This window comes from Theropithecus gelada, chromosome 5 (assembly GCF_003255815.1).
Source record: "Theropithecus gelada isolate Dixy chromosome 5, Tgel_1.0, whole genome shotgun sequence".
NCBI lineage: Eukaryota > Metazoa > Chordata > Mammalia > Primates > Cercopithecidae > Theropithecus > Theropithecus gelada.
The window spans coordinates 6,443,256-6,458,087 of NC_037672.1; the positions used below are offsets into that span (position 1 = coordinate 6,443,256).

The window sequence follows — 14,832 nt, forward strand, 5'->3', positions numbered from 1 at the left end:
TGGCTACTTTCACACCACAACAGCAGGGTTGAGTAGTTGGGACAGAGACAGTGTGGCCCTGTATTTATTCTCTGGACCTTTATGGAAAAAGGTTGCTGACCCCTGGTTCATGTCAATGAGTCATATGGAGCAGCAGGAAACATTCTGAATTTGGAGCCGAATGGTCAAGGTTTGAAGCCTGGCTCAGGGAACTCTAGTAACAGAGTAGAGAGTGTTTCTCTTTTCTCCTTTTGGAAATGATCCTGAAGCAACAAATGGAACAAATGGAAATGCAAATGCCATCTTTAATGAAACCATAGCATCTGGAAACTCATATGTGTGGAAGTGCAATAAAGGTCAAAAATGGGTGCAGGATGTCTCAAAAGGGAAAGAAAATGCCCAGGGCTGTAAAGCTCAGACAGAGCAAACAAAGCTGAATTTTTTACACTTTCTGTGGTGGGCTCAGATGGCAAGACCTATAGTTCCTCTCATGGAGCAACAAGAACAAGTGCATTGGCTGGTGTCTTAGTCTGTTCATGGTGCTATAGCAGAATACCATAGACTGGGTGGCTTGTAGAGAGCATACTTTTATCTCTCACAGTTCTGGAGGCTGAGAAGTCCGATATCCAGGTGTGACAGATTTGGTGTCTGCTGAGGACCTGTTTTCTTGTTCATAGATTGTGCCTTCTTGCTGTTTGCTCACATGGCAGAAGGGGTGAGGGAGCTCTCTGGGATCTCTTTTATAAGGGTACTAATCCCATTCATGAGTGCTCCCCCCTCTAAGACCTACTCACTTCTGAAAGACCTTACCTCCTAAGAACATTACATTGGGGGCTAAGATTTCTATATATGATTTTTTGGGGGACACACATTCAAACCGTAACAGCTGGTGTGGGAGCCTTCCTAGATCTAGTTTTGCACAAAGTGAAATCAAGGAAGTCTGGGGTGAACAAGTCTTACATGGACAAACCATATTTTCAACAAGCAGTCAACTAGAGAGGCAAAGTGGAGAAAAGGGGCTGTGTTATGTGCCAGCCTGTGGCATCTGATCTTTAACAAGAAAGAAGTAAAGGCCAAAAGAACTGAATCTCACTCATGATCCTGTTTTCTAAGAACTAGATTATTCTTTTGGACACTCTTGTACATGAATCTTGTATAAATAGATGGTTCAGGAAGAACTCACCACATTCAGAGATGAGTAATAATCAGTAAGGACCAGTGGAAGCTCTATCTCAAGATCCTCCAAAAATGAAGAAAGTAACAGAAGAAAAATATGAGCAAGAAAACATTTGCCATAAATCAGATGAAAATGTCAACTGTATATAATATATTGGATTAAGGGAAAAAACTAATTGAGCAATCACACTTATAAAACAAGAGTATAAAGTTGAGATACGAGAACTCAGGAGAGGTGGTAACATTACAGAAGAGAGTGAAACCTGATATGATTAGCTCCACAAAGTAGATAGATTAAGGAATAAACCCATCTAAAAAAATGAAGTCTGCAATGGAATGATCATGACAGGGAACACAGAAAACACAGTAAGAGATATGGAAGATGGGATTGGGAAAAGCAAGATAAATTAATATAAAGAGAGATAGAAAAATATTAGAAAGAACATGATACAGAGGACAGACAAGGGGATCCAACATACACATAATTGGTGTTCCTAAAGCTGAGACTGAAACTAATCAAATTAAAAAATTTAAGAGACAATTCCATAACTTTCTAAAAATAAGATTTGAATTTATGGACTGAAAGGGAATATAGTGAGTGGCTAGAAAATATTGATATGGTGAGGTCAATAGAAAAACATATAACAGAGAAGGACTAATTTCCTCATTAATCAAGAGCCCCCCCAAATTCAATAGAAGAATAGATAAAGGATGTGATGAGGAGACAGTTTACATAAAGGGAAATAGAAATATCTTTTAAACACATGAAAACTCAACCTCACTCATAATAGGAAAACTCCAAGTTAAGATACTGTTTTTTATCTATCATATAGGCAAGGACTAAAATAGCTGATATTACCATGATGGTGTGGATATAAGAGAAAGAAGAACTCTCAAAAACTCAGCTATGAATTTCACTTCTAATCATCGTCTGATGGAAATACACAAGTAAGAGACCAGGCACGGTGACTCATGCCTGTAATCCCAGCACTTTGGGAGGCCGAGATGGGCAGATCACTTGAGGTGAGGAGTTTGAGACCAGCCTGGCCAACATCACAAAACCCCGTCTCTACTAAAACTGTAAAAATTAGCCAGGTGTGGTGGTGCATGCCTGTAATTTTAGCTACTTGGGAGGCTAAGGCATGAGAATTGCTTGAACCTGGGAGGTGGAAGTTGCAGTGAGCTGAGATCGTGCCACTGCACTCCAGCCTGGGTGACAGTGTGAGACTCTGTCTCAAAAAAAAAAAAAAAAAGAAAAGAAAAAAGAAATATGCAGGTGAGAAATGACATTTGTTCACATTTGTCGTAGCATTGGTGGTAATGGGAAAGAATGGAAATATCTGTAATGGCCATCACAGGGGACTGTTTACATAAATTATTCCAGAGTGTGATAGTGGATAGCATTGAAAAGAATGTGACAGCTCAGGGTACACTGATGTAGAATGATGTCTAAGATTCTTTAGGTGAAATGAGCAAGGTGCAAAAGAGTGGATGATCCGTGACGTCCTTTATGGTTAAAACATGGTATCTTATGATTGCTTGTGTGTAGACTCCTTCTGGTAGGATGATGCACCTGAAACTGCTCAGAGTGGTTGCCCCTAGACAGGAGAGCTGAGTGAGTGGGAGAAGGGCCTACAGGAGACTTATTTTCACTGTTAGATTTTTTGTGCCCTTTGCATTTTATACTCGTTTCTTAACCAAAGGCTGCATAGCTTAGGTATAACCGTAAGCTCTAGAGTCAGCTGTTCGAATTCAAACCCTGACTGGGCTGTCTACTTGCTGTGTGACCTTGGACAAGTTACTTTTCCTCTGTGGGTCTCAGAGGTGTCAGATGGATGTAACAATGGCGCCTATTTTATAAGTTGTTGAGGATGAACTGAGTCAATTCAAGGGAAAGAATGAGGACAGAACCCGGCACAAAATAAATACAGTTAAATTAGCTATTATAATGACAGCGTGTATAGTTGAACCCAGGGTCTGGAATTGGAGCCCGTATGCTTCTTGGCCCAATGGGGGAGGAAGACTTGGCCACAGAACAGCCACAGCCAGGCAGTAAAGGGCACAGGGAGGGGGCCTTAGCCTGGGACTTCAGGGAAGCTGCCCAGGGGAAGTGATGCTCCTGGGTCTTACAGAATGATGGGAAACCTTGGCGGCACCGTTTCAAGTGGCACCGCTTAGATCTGCAAAACTCTTGACGTCTCACGTAGGTGTAGGGCGGGACTGGAGAAATGGAAACTCATGTCACCACTGGAAATGGATATGAGAGCAAACTTATTTGCAAAGTCATTTGCCAATATCCAGATATGTCCAAGGCCTGCAGCCCCTCTGTTCCCCTTCTAGGTAAATAGCGGGGAAGCCTTCAGCTGTGCATGAAGAGCCATGCAGCAACAGAGCTGACCTTCGAACAACACGGGGTTGGGGGAGCCAACCTCCTGCACAGTGAAAACTCACATATAACTTTTGACTCCCCAAAAACTTCACTAGTAGCCTCCTCTTGATTGGACTTCCAAAAACATGAACAGTTGATAAACACATTTTGTATGTGATATGTATGATATACTGTATTCTAATACATTAAGCTAGAGGAAAGAAAACATCATTAAGAAAATCATAAGGAAGAGGAAATATATTTTCTGTTCATTAGGTGGAAGGGGATCACTGTCATCTTTATCCTTGTCTTCATGTTGAGTAGGCTGAGGAGGAGGAAGAGGAGGGACTGGTCTTGCTGTCTCAGGGCGGCAGAGGCGAAAGAATATCATGTATAAGTGAACCTCACAGCTCAGCTCGTGTTGTTCAAGGGTCAACTACATTCTAAAATCCAAGAGGCTCTGAAAACCTAAAGATTTTTTCTTAACTTATTTGGCAGTGAAACCCAACCTAAATTGATGTGAAACCATTGATAGCCTTTATCTATCCCTGTAGTATGAAGTTTCATATGTTATGTACAGAAATAGAAATGTGTTTGCATGTTGTCCCAGAAGCCCTTGGGGGTGACAGATGTCCTAGGTGACCTGTGCACTATATTACTGTACAGCCCAAACCATCCTCTCTCCTGAAATCCTGGGCACAGCCCCTGGGATTTGGGTGATGACAGTGGAGCTGGTGTGTGTTCAGGGAATTCCAGGTCGTTGAAGGTGCTGGAGTAGAGGGGAGAGGGGGAAACAAAGCAACAGGCACTGGGTCCTGACGGTCCTTGGACACCTACTGAGGATGTGGGGCACAACACTTGTTTCATCCCTGGGGCTCAGAGGTGTCTGCTGAATCAGTGAGGGGCCTTCAGTCCACTGTGAACCCCGGAAGGCAGAGCTGTGGCCTCCTCTGACTTGTCTCTCGGAACGGCCACTTGGGTAGTGGGTGAACATGGCTCAGGAAAGGCAAGGGAGGGTGGGGACAGATAGGAGGCAGAAGCCATTTACTGGGCAAAGACCATAGCCATGGGGATGGGAGAGGGACTGAGTAGCCAGAGAGGTGGTCATCAAAGCCTACCGCTGTTGTCTGAAGGTCTGGGTTCTCCCAAATTCATATATTGAAATTAAGCCTTAAGGTGATGTGTTAGGAGGTGGGGCCTTTGGGAGGTGGTCAGCCATGAAGGTTGAGCCCTCATCAGTGGGATTAGTGGCTTTATAAAGGGGCCCCACGGTGAGAGGATGGCCATCTATGAACTACCAAGAGGCCCTCCCCAGACACCGAAGCTTCCACACCTCGATCTTGGACTTCCCAGCCTCTAGAACTGTGGGATGTAAATGGCTGTTGTTATAGGCCCCCTGAGTCTGTAGTATTCTGTGGGAGCAGTCCCAAATGACTAAGTCCATGGCCCATCCTCCACCCCCTGAGGCCACACCGCTGGGAAGAGTATCAGAGGCAGGGTTGGGGTCTTAGAGGTCCAGGTTCTCTTGTCCAGGCTCCCCAGAGGCAGGCCTCGAGGTGTGGACTAGAGTATAAGTGGTTTATCAAGGAAGTGTACCCAGGAGAGTTCCAAGGACAAGTAGGAGGGGCTCAAGCACAGAGGAGTCAGGGAAGGAGGGGACCGAAACCATGTCCCCTCCACGGCTTTGGACTCAGCCCCTTAGGGACACAGACGTGGCTGGGGATGGGTCACAAAGTAACCAGGGTGACTGCCAGCCTGACCTCTGGGCTCTCCAGAGTTCTGGGGACCACAGTCTCAGCCTGAGCAGTTTTCTCCAAGGAGGGTCCTGGAAGCCTGGGGCCTACCTCTGATTTTGTCCTGAGAGCAGGGCCCCTCCATGGTGTTCTGGAGCCCCTCATACTAGCTTGTGAGGTTGATTGCTTAATTTTCAGTTTGGAGAAGCCAGCGGACATCTTGCTGGTAGTTTGAAATTGGCCAGGGCAGGGGTATTTACACCTTTGGGCATCTGCTTCCTCATCTGTAAAACGGGGTGATCATAGCAACCTACGGACAGTGCTGGGACAGGAAGGATGTGGGCAAGTGGACATGAACTGCTCTGGACAGAGAGTGGCCTTGACAAAAACGTGGGGCTCAACCATTCAGAGCCACCCACCCACAGGGCCGTTGCCCAGGTGCCCCTGGGCGCCTGGCTCCTCATGCTCTGGTCACCCCATCCTCAGGATGGCCCTGACAGGCAGGACTTGCTATACCCTCCTGGAGAGGAAGCTAAAGCCCAGCAAGGTTAAGGTGTAGACACTCATCAAGGGCCACATAGCCGCTGCCATGCAGGTCCTCTCTATTTCAACCCTTTGTTCATTTCCTCCAAAATACTGTATTACAGTTAAAGATTATTTTTTGGATCTGTTTACCTGTTTGGGCTTCGCCTCCCCATTGGTTTATAAGATCTTTAAGAGCAGGGTGCATGTGTGTTTCTTGCTTCCCAAAATATCCCCAGTGGGGGCTGAGTGTGGTGGCTCATGCCTGTAATCCCAGCACTTTGGGAGGCTGAGGTGGGTGGATCACTTGAGGTCAGGGGTTCTAGACCAGCCTGGCCAATGTGATGAAACCTCATCTCTACTAAAAACACAAAAATTAGTCGGGCGTGGTGGCGTGCACCTGTAGTCCCAGCTACTTGGGAGGCTGAGGCAGGAGAATTGCTTGGACCAGGGAGGCAGAGGTTGCAGTGAGCTGAGATTGTGCCACTGCACTCCAGCCTGGGCAACAGAGTGAGACTCCATCTCAAAACAAACAAACAAACAAACAAAAACAAGAAAACCCCCCAAAATATCCCCAGTGGGTAGCACAGGGCCTGACACACAGTAGGGCTGCGTGAATATTTGTTGAAGGAATGAAACAGTGCCTGGGTGAGTGTATTGCAGCCCCTTCCAGGTAGGGCACAGCCAACTGGGAGCCAGCCTGACAGACGTGAGCACTGTGGCCCTGGGATGCGATGACAACCCCTTCTCACTGGGGCGTACCCTGGATTAGGGGTGGTGCATGTAGAGTATATGGCATGCTGCTGGCGCTTAGCAGGTGCTCTGTGAAGGCTAGTTGTTGTTACTTAAAAACTCTAGTCAAGTAGGCCTGACATATATCGAGGTCCTACTGTGTTATTGTTATGGGCTGAATTATGTCCCCTCCAAAATTCACATGTTGAAGTCCTAACCCCCAGCACCTCAGAATGTGACTGTATTTTGAGACAGGGTTTTCACCGAGGTACCTAAGGTTAAATTGGGTCATTAAGGTGGGCCCTGATCCAATATGACTGTGTCCTTATAAGAAGAGGAGATTAGGACAGAGACACACACAGAAGGACAAAGAAGACTGTGTGTTCCTTGGGTGAAGACACAAGGAGAAGACAGCCATCTGCAAACCATGAGAGAGGCCTCAGAAGAAACCAACCTGCTGAAACCTTGATCTTGGACTTCCAGCTCCAGAACTGTGAGGAAATAGATTTCTTTTGTTTAAGTGGCACAGTCTGGGGCACTTTGTTATGGTGGCCCTAGAAATGAAGAGTTTCCAAATGTAATTCTTCAGGCTCTCTCTAGCAGCAAAGTATTTCCCCCACATAAAAAAATGAAGATGCTGAGGCTCAGAGAGGTGAACTCATTTGTCAGGGTCACAGGGCTTGTTGGCGGGTGTTGGCACTGATATTGGAACCCTGATCCAGTAGTGTTCCTCCAGAGACGGTGCAGGCCCCGCCGCCTGCCTTGGTCTCAAGCAAGTGGCAGCCAAGCCCAGAGGCACTTGTCTCCATTTCAGTGCCCTGCTATTGGCTGGTTAGAAAGTCAATATTTTATGGAGCCTCATCCACCTCCCAAGTCTGGGGTCTCAATTCCCCCTTTTGGTGTGTGCCTCTGAAGAGTGGTTGAGTATTTGTGAAAAACAAAGGTTTGACTACTCAAGACTCTGGTTTTTTTTCCTAAAAAAGTTGCACCAATGTGCCATCCGGCTGCAGCGTCTCAGGGGCATGACTCGGTTTTTGCAACAGGGAGTAGCTCTTCTTGAAACATTATGGGATTTCTTTCCCAAATTGACTTCACTGACATTCTGCTCAGCCATACAAAGCATTTTGTTATCGGGAGGTAGAGTAAGATGACAACCCTATTATTGAAGGTATGCAGACCTGGGCTATTCACAAAGCCCTTTTTACATCCTGTTTCATTCTGTGCTTAGGGTAACTGTGAAGTGGGTGGGCAGGAACGGGGTCAGCCCCCCAGGGAGGCTGGCCTCTGAGTGCCAGTGCAGGTGGCTCCCCCTCGGCAGTCCTATGCCACGCGCCCTCTCCTTTTCATTCTCAGCCCCCTCGCGTCTGGAGGCGCCTCGCTGGTTTACCGTCCCGTGGTCCCTCTGCCCGTGAGCATTCCAGCAAGGTCTGTGGGCTTCGTTTTCACGGCCGCCATTTTGGCTGCCAGCAGAGGGCCTGGTGCAAAGCGGGTCACACTGAGTATCTAGAGCTGTACTTCCGGGTAGTCCACAAACACTTATCAAACACTTAGGTGTCACTTGGGGTGTTCTGAATTGCAAAAATGAGGACAAACTATCACTCCATCTGGGGCTTGCAGATTCAGCAAGCCTGGAAGAACCAGGTTTTTAAAATGGCAGCCTGGGAATCCCAAAAGTAGAAAACACAGGCTTGTCTTTGGCCGGTCGGGCCAGCTGCTGACTCCCGCAGCCTTCAGGGCCCGGCCAGTGTGACCATGATTAAATACACAGCCATGATCCCTTTGTGGCGTTGGAGCCTGGGTCCAGGTGGGAGCATCTGATTGGCCCCCACTGGTCATGTGCTAACCAGGAAGTGGTGTGTGATAGGCTGAGCCTAGGTCTTATACCTACATGTGTTTTGGGGGGAACAGAGAGAAAGGTGTGGCCCCTCCGCTTCTGTGGAGCACACCTGATGAGGGGACATCCCAAATAGGAAGGAGGGTGCACACAAAGCACCTCTTTCTCCATGAAGCCCTCCTCAGGCACATCGAGAAGAACCAGCTCCCCAGGCTCTTGGCCGCTGCCCTTCTGAGGCCTGCCTGGTGGGTGGCCTAGGAGGAGACTTGCTAAGCATCTGATGGGACATCATCTACCACATCCCATCAGTAACATCCAACAAGTATTGAGTGAGCACCTATGTGTTCCAGCACTGACCTGGGCCCTGGCATGTCCCAGCTGTCATTCCATGTCAAATATTTATCTGTGTCGTCATCGTTGAGGTCTGGTTTCCAACCATGGCTCCATTGTCTCATGTTTAACCAGTCCTCTTATTGGGCATCAGCTTTTCCATTTTTGTTCTGCGGGTGGTTGTTGAGTTAGTTGGAGGACCAAACCTATAATTTCCTGGATGACAGTTTGTGTCCCCACAGATAGAGCTTAACCAACAGTGGTTCCCTTTTCAGACCTCAGCAGGTGGGAACCAGAGGTGAGCATACAGAAAGGGTGAAGGGGTGCCTCTGGGCTCCCAAGGCAGGGCCATGGCTTGGGGAGCTGCCTCCGGAGCCATGCAAAGGGTGTGGCAGACACTTTGCAGAAAAAGTACATCTGTCCCTGGGACGAGAGACCACACATGGAGCCCCAAGTCCCTGGACTTGTGAGACCCTGGCTGCCTGCTGTTGATAGAATGGGACAGGTGTGGGGCATGCTTTTGATTCATGTACGGTGAATGATCTTATTCTACCTTTATCATTGGTGGCACATTCTGATGGAAGGAGACATTGGCAGTGGGACTGGGCAAGAAACAAGTCATTTGTCATGGCTGTGTGCCAGCCTCCTGTCATTGTGCAGCCTGTCCTTGGGAAGTCTTGCTCACCTGTCTTGTGGAGTAGTTGTGTGTGTGTGTGTGTGTGTGTGTGTGTGAAAGAGAGAGAGAGACATGTACACATATGCACACACACACACACACACACACAGAAGTGTCTGAACCTCTGAGAATATAGTTCTCCAGAGGATGCAGAAAAATTGGGGATTCCAGACTGTAGTGGGTTTAAATGTGTCCCTCTCTCAGGAATAATGTCCACTCAGAACCTCAGAATGTGACCTTATTTGGAAATAGGGTTCTTGTGTATGTCACTAGTTAAGATGAGGTCATATTGGATTAGAGTGGGCCTTAAGTCCAATGACTGGTGTCCTTCTAAGGAGAGGATACACAGAGACACAGGGAGAAGAAGGCCGTGTGATGACAGAGGCAGAGATTGGGGTGATTTATCTACACACCAGAAGCCAGGAGGGAGTCAGGGAGCCGCTCCTCCGGTAGAGCTTCCAGAGCGAGCCAGGCCTGCCCACGCCGTGATGTCACACTCCTGGCCTCCAGAACCAGGAGAGATAAAGTTCGATGGTTTTCCAGCTGTCTGTGTGTAGTAATGTGTTACAGCAGCCACAGGACACTGATACACAGACCCATCCCAGGCCCTCACTTTCAGTCCCTGATACTCCTCTTCTGCAAAATGAGGTGTGGGCTCAGAGCAAGTTCGATTTTCTGCGAAGGGCCTGATAGTAGATATTTTAGACTTTGCAGTCTGTGTAAATCTCTGTTGCATATTTTTCTCTTCTTTTCTTTTTTTTTTTTAGACAGAGTCTCACTCTGTGGCCTAGGAGTGCAGTGGCAGTGGCGCCATCTCAGCTCACTGCAACCGCCACCTCCCAGGTTCAAGCGATTCTCCTGCCTTAGCCTCCTGAGTAGCTGGGATTACAGGCACATGCCACCACGCTCGGCTAATTTTTGTGTGTGTGGTTTTAGTAGAGATGGCATTTCTCCATGTTGGCCAGGCTGGTCTGGAACTCCGTACCTCAGGTGATCCGCCCGCCTCAGCCTCCCAAAGTGCTGGGATCTGTTGCATATTTTTCTTTGTTTTGTTGTCATTTGTTTGTTGTTTGTTTCACAACCCTTTAGAAATGCAGAAAACATTCTTAGCTCTCCGGCTGGATGTCATTGATTTTGCCCTTAAGGAGCCCTCGCGGCATACGAAGCTGAGTGGGCACAGTTTCCTCCCCTGTCAGCGGCAATAATGATGGTTTCCCTGAGGGAGGACCCAGGGGAAGCGCTGGGCTGCCGTCTGCCTCCTGTCTCTGTGCCCAGGCCTGCTGTCTGCTTCACACTTTACTCCCCAGAACCAGGCACAGCACTTAGTACAGGGCAGGCCGAGCTCGGGGGAGATCTGCTTGAAGAATGGGGAACACTTCCAGAAGCCTGTCTGACCACCCAGCAGGCGGGAGCAGGTCTTCCTCTGAGACCCGAGTCCTCTGTGCTTCCCTCCATCCTAGCAGTGACTTCCATGGCACGCCATTGTCCCTTTGGGAGCACAGGACTCTGGCTGAGTCATCTCTGAAGTGAGGTGAACCCAGCACAGGGACTGATGGCTCGGGGGGAGCAGCTCGGCCTGTGTGGGGGTTGTTGAGGGTGCCCAGGCCCAGGGGCGATTTGACCCTACCCTACCCTAGCGTAGCCAGAATGCTGGGGCTGAGGTTCACCCGGGAGATGCAGGAGTTTAGAGGAGAATGATTTTTAAGCACGCTAGTGGGTGACAGGAGCATGGAGTTGGAGCTAGACCCAGACTTGAATTCCAGCTTTGCTGCATGGCAGCGGCTGTGTGGCCCTTGATGAGTGTCTTAACCTTGCTGGGCTTTAGCTTCCTCTCCAGGAGGGTATAGCAAGTCCTGCCTGTCAGGGCCATCCTGAGGATGGGGTGACCAGAGCATGAGGAGCCAGGCGCCCAGGGGCACCTGGGCAATGGCCCTGTGGGTGGGTGGCTCTGAATGGTTGAGCCCCACGTTTTTGTCAAGGCCACTCTCTGTCCAGAGCAGTTCATGTCCACTTGCCCACATCCTTCCTGTCCCAGCACTGTCCGTAGGTTGCTATGATCACCCCGTTTTACAGATGCCCAAAGAAGCAAGTGACTTCCCAAGGCGGCAAGGCAAGGTGAGGGGCAGAACGAGGACCCCAGCCCGCTTCTCTCCACCCCCTCGTTCCCTTTCCAGAGCCCCTGCCCGCTGGAGGCATTGTCCCAGTGGTGGAGGGTCAGGCCACATCTGCCAGAGCTAAGGGGAGCCTCCGTCATCTCAAATCGTTGGGTCAAATGACAGAAATCTGCTGGGATGCTGCCGTTTGAGGCTTGGTGACTTCGCTGAGCCTTTCCTGCTGGCTGCTCTGGGTGTCCGGAATGAGCTGTGAACGAGGGCTGTCCTCTGAGCGACCATACCCCCCATGCAGCCGAGGTTCCCCTCTGCCTAGCTCAGTGCGGGTTCTGAGAAAGCCTGCCTGCCCTCACTGGAGGCACCTCGGACTCACTGCTGCAAGGCTGTGGCCATGGACTGGGGTCCCCGGGGGGTGCCTGAAAGCCTCAGCAGGAGAACATGTTTATCTAGAAGCCTGGGCAACGCCCAGAGGGACCTGGCATGGGTGTGCCAGGCAGACTGGGCCTGGAAACATGCCCCGTGGTGTTGTCTTTGGGATCCTGGGAACTTGAGGCTTGTTCTCAGCGTGCAGGGCAGGGGCTGGCTACCACCCAGCGGGGGCAAACTTAGGTCATGAAGAGGGAGGCAGGACCCCCAGAAAAGGTGGTTCTTCTCATTGGAAGATTCCCAAGGCCTGGGTAGCAGACAGTGAAACGGGGGTAATGGTCACGTCCTTAATTCATGTAACCCCGAGGTAGGTCCCTGTGAAAATCCCGTGCACAGGGCCTGCTGATGGCTATGCTTGTTTTCTCAGAAGCAGCATTACCACCTGGACCCTTCCTTGTTCTCTTACTCCCTCCCGCTCTGTGGGGTCTGCAAGGGGGTCTGGTAAATGGCATCCCCCTCCCCGCCCAGGAGCTGGACCCATGGAGCAGAAGCCAAACGGGGCAGCAAACAGAGACACGGAACCTCACTGCCACTGCCCAGCTGCCAGTGCTGCAGGACCTGGCTTAAGTGCAGGGGCCCGGTGGGCTTCCCCAGTGCTGGACCCCAGCAGGCAGGCGTGGAGGGAGCAGGGGAGCGTGGAGCAGAGTACAGTGTCCCCTGGCTGTTCTCCCCCAGGAGGAGGGGAGAGGCGGGGCTGGACTCTTTCCCATCTCCCTCCCCAGTACTCCAGAGTCAGCCACTCTCCCTCCAATGCAGGTGGGGAGAGAGGCCAGGAGCCTTCCCCTGGGGCACACACAGGGGGCCCAGCAGGCTTGGAAGAAGTGTCTCCCTCCTCCCCCAGCCCTGCCAGATGGTCCCAGCCCTCCTGCAGGGTTCCCGAAGTGGAAGGATCTGGACTCAGAGCCCAGTGCTGCTGCTTGGCGTCTGTGGTCTCGGGGTAGAGGGCATGTTGGCAGCTCATGCCTGGCCAGCGCATCAGGGTGGCTGCAGCAGAGGATGGGGGAGGGGAGCAGGGACAAGAGGAGCCTGCAGGCCACTGGGTGCAGCCAGGAATCCTGCTTCACCCCGGGGGCCACAGCTGCTTTCTGTTGGGAAAACTCCTGCTGGAGGGATGGGGTGGGCAGTGCTGGAGACCCTGGTGGCGAGTGCTGAGCTGGGGCAGAGGTGAGGATCAGGAGGAGCTAGGAGGGACATCCGCAGGTTGTGCTGAAATGCCTCTGAGCATTTTCATGGGATGGTGGAAAGAGGCTTTGAGTCAGACCTGGGTTTGAATCCTGGCTCCTACTCTCGGTGGTGGTGTGACTTTATGTGACCTTTCTGAACCTCAGTTTTCTCTGTTGTAAAATGGGGAAAATCGCCCATCGTGGGGGTAGTTGTGTGCACCTGAGGAAGCCACCCCAGGGCTGGGCACACGGGTAGCCGATTGTCATATCCTTGTCACGGAAGATGAGGGAGGGAGGACCGTTGAGCTCACTCCGGCTTTCCAGTTAGGCTGGTGGGCGAAGGTGGTAGAGGAGTAGGTTGCCTTTGGAAAATGGCAGGCTTAGTCTTAGACATGTTGTATTTAAATTGCTGGTGAGAAATCCAGATAGAAAGACCCAGGGTGACAGCAGGGACTGCTAGGAACTTGGGATAAAAAATTGGTACTGGGGTCCTGGTCACTGATCCTGTGGATAAAGGAGTTGGGGTGCTCTGTTTGGGCCCAGCTGGCAGAATTGGACCAGCTGAGGGAAACTCCCAGGAGGAAAATTTAGAAGAAGAATGCTTTCACCATCAGAGCTATCTTAATAGCTGTGTAATGTGGTAGTGAGCTCCCCATCATAGGAGGTATGTTAGTCTTGGCTGGAGGACTACCTGGAAGTCTGTTGTAGAAGGATTCAGACACCAGAGAGGGTTGGACTGGATGACTTTCAGTTCCCTTCCTGGGTGACCACAGCTCTTCAAAGCCCCTCACTGCTGCCCGCTTCTGCAGGATTCAGGCTTGAATGTCAGAAGTCTGCTGGAATGCTGCCGATTGAGGCACGGTGACTTGGCCAAGCCTTTCCTGGTGGCTGCTCCGGTGTCTGGAATGAGCTGTGGGTGAGGGCCGTCCTCTGAGTGACAGTGCCCCCCTCGCAGCTGAGGTTCCCCTCGGCCTGGATCAGCGTGGGTTCTGAGAAAGATTGCTTACCCTGACTGGAGGCACCTGGAGGTGGTTTTCAAAGTGTCGCTGTCACGGTGACCCAGACATGCTTGAGCCCCAGGCTGGGAAAGCTTTTCTTTTTCTTTGCTTTAAAAAAGCAGAAACAGTGAAGCAAGCATACATTTGCCTTTGAAATAAGAGGCTGAACGTCTGCCAAATGCAAATGGGTTGAAGCGGCTGGCGGTCTGACCTTGGGATGTGCCATTGGTAGTTTCAGAGGGGCTCTGAGCCCCCAGGCCAGCTGTAATGGTGGACACGCTGGCGCTGGCCGGTTTGATCCCTTTGAAAGCCCCCCTGATATTCACCTCCAAGAGAGAAGGCCCTGGCAGGTCCTCCAGCATGTGGAAGAGGCGCACACACTGTGAGGCAGCAGCTCTGTGGGAGGATGGGGCCTTTTGTCCACTGTCCTGGCATTCCATGGCCCTGTGCCCCCAGATACCGGCACTTGTTCCTGACACCATCCCTTCCTGTCGTGTGAGCAAGATGCTCTCCTGTGGACCCTGGGTTCCTATGATCACTGGGAGGGTGACCCTGAGTTCACAGAGAAAGGGGAGCAGGCTGTTCAGGAAAACTAAGCACATGTGGCGAGCATCCACAGGCGGCCAGGGACGGAGGGCTTTTCATCCGGGCTTTCAGATGAGGCCCCTGAAGCTCAGAGGGGTTAGGCAACTGGCCTGAGGTTGCACAGCTAGGAGGGAGTGATGGCGTAGTGATTCCCATTGGGCTCTCCCACCCCCTGTTCCTCCCTCCACCCAGCCCAGGG

General features: G+C 50.6%; 1 protein-coding gene across 3 annotated transcripts in view; it reads left to right on the forward strand.

Annotated features, from left to right (window-relative positions):
• Window positions 1–14,832, forward strand: part of PPP2R2C (protein phosphatase 2 regulatory subunit Bgamma) — a 232,275-nt gene that overhangs the window by 125,110 nt on the left and 92,333 nt on the right. Inside the window, exons 1-2 of one of the 3 annotated variants that reach the window (XM_025385948.1) lie at window positions 8,399–8,589; window positions 9,741–9,746. The exons of the other annotated variants lie outside the window; for them this stretch is intronic. The gene's annotated coding sequence lies outside the window, so the exon portion shown is untranslated. Of the gene's footprint in view, window positions 1–8,398; window positions 8,590–9,740; window positions 9,747–14,832 lie in introns of those variants that run through there. 3 annotated transcript variants of the gene reach the window in all.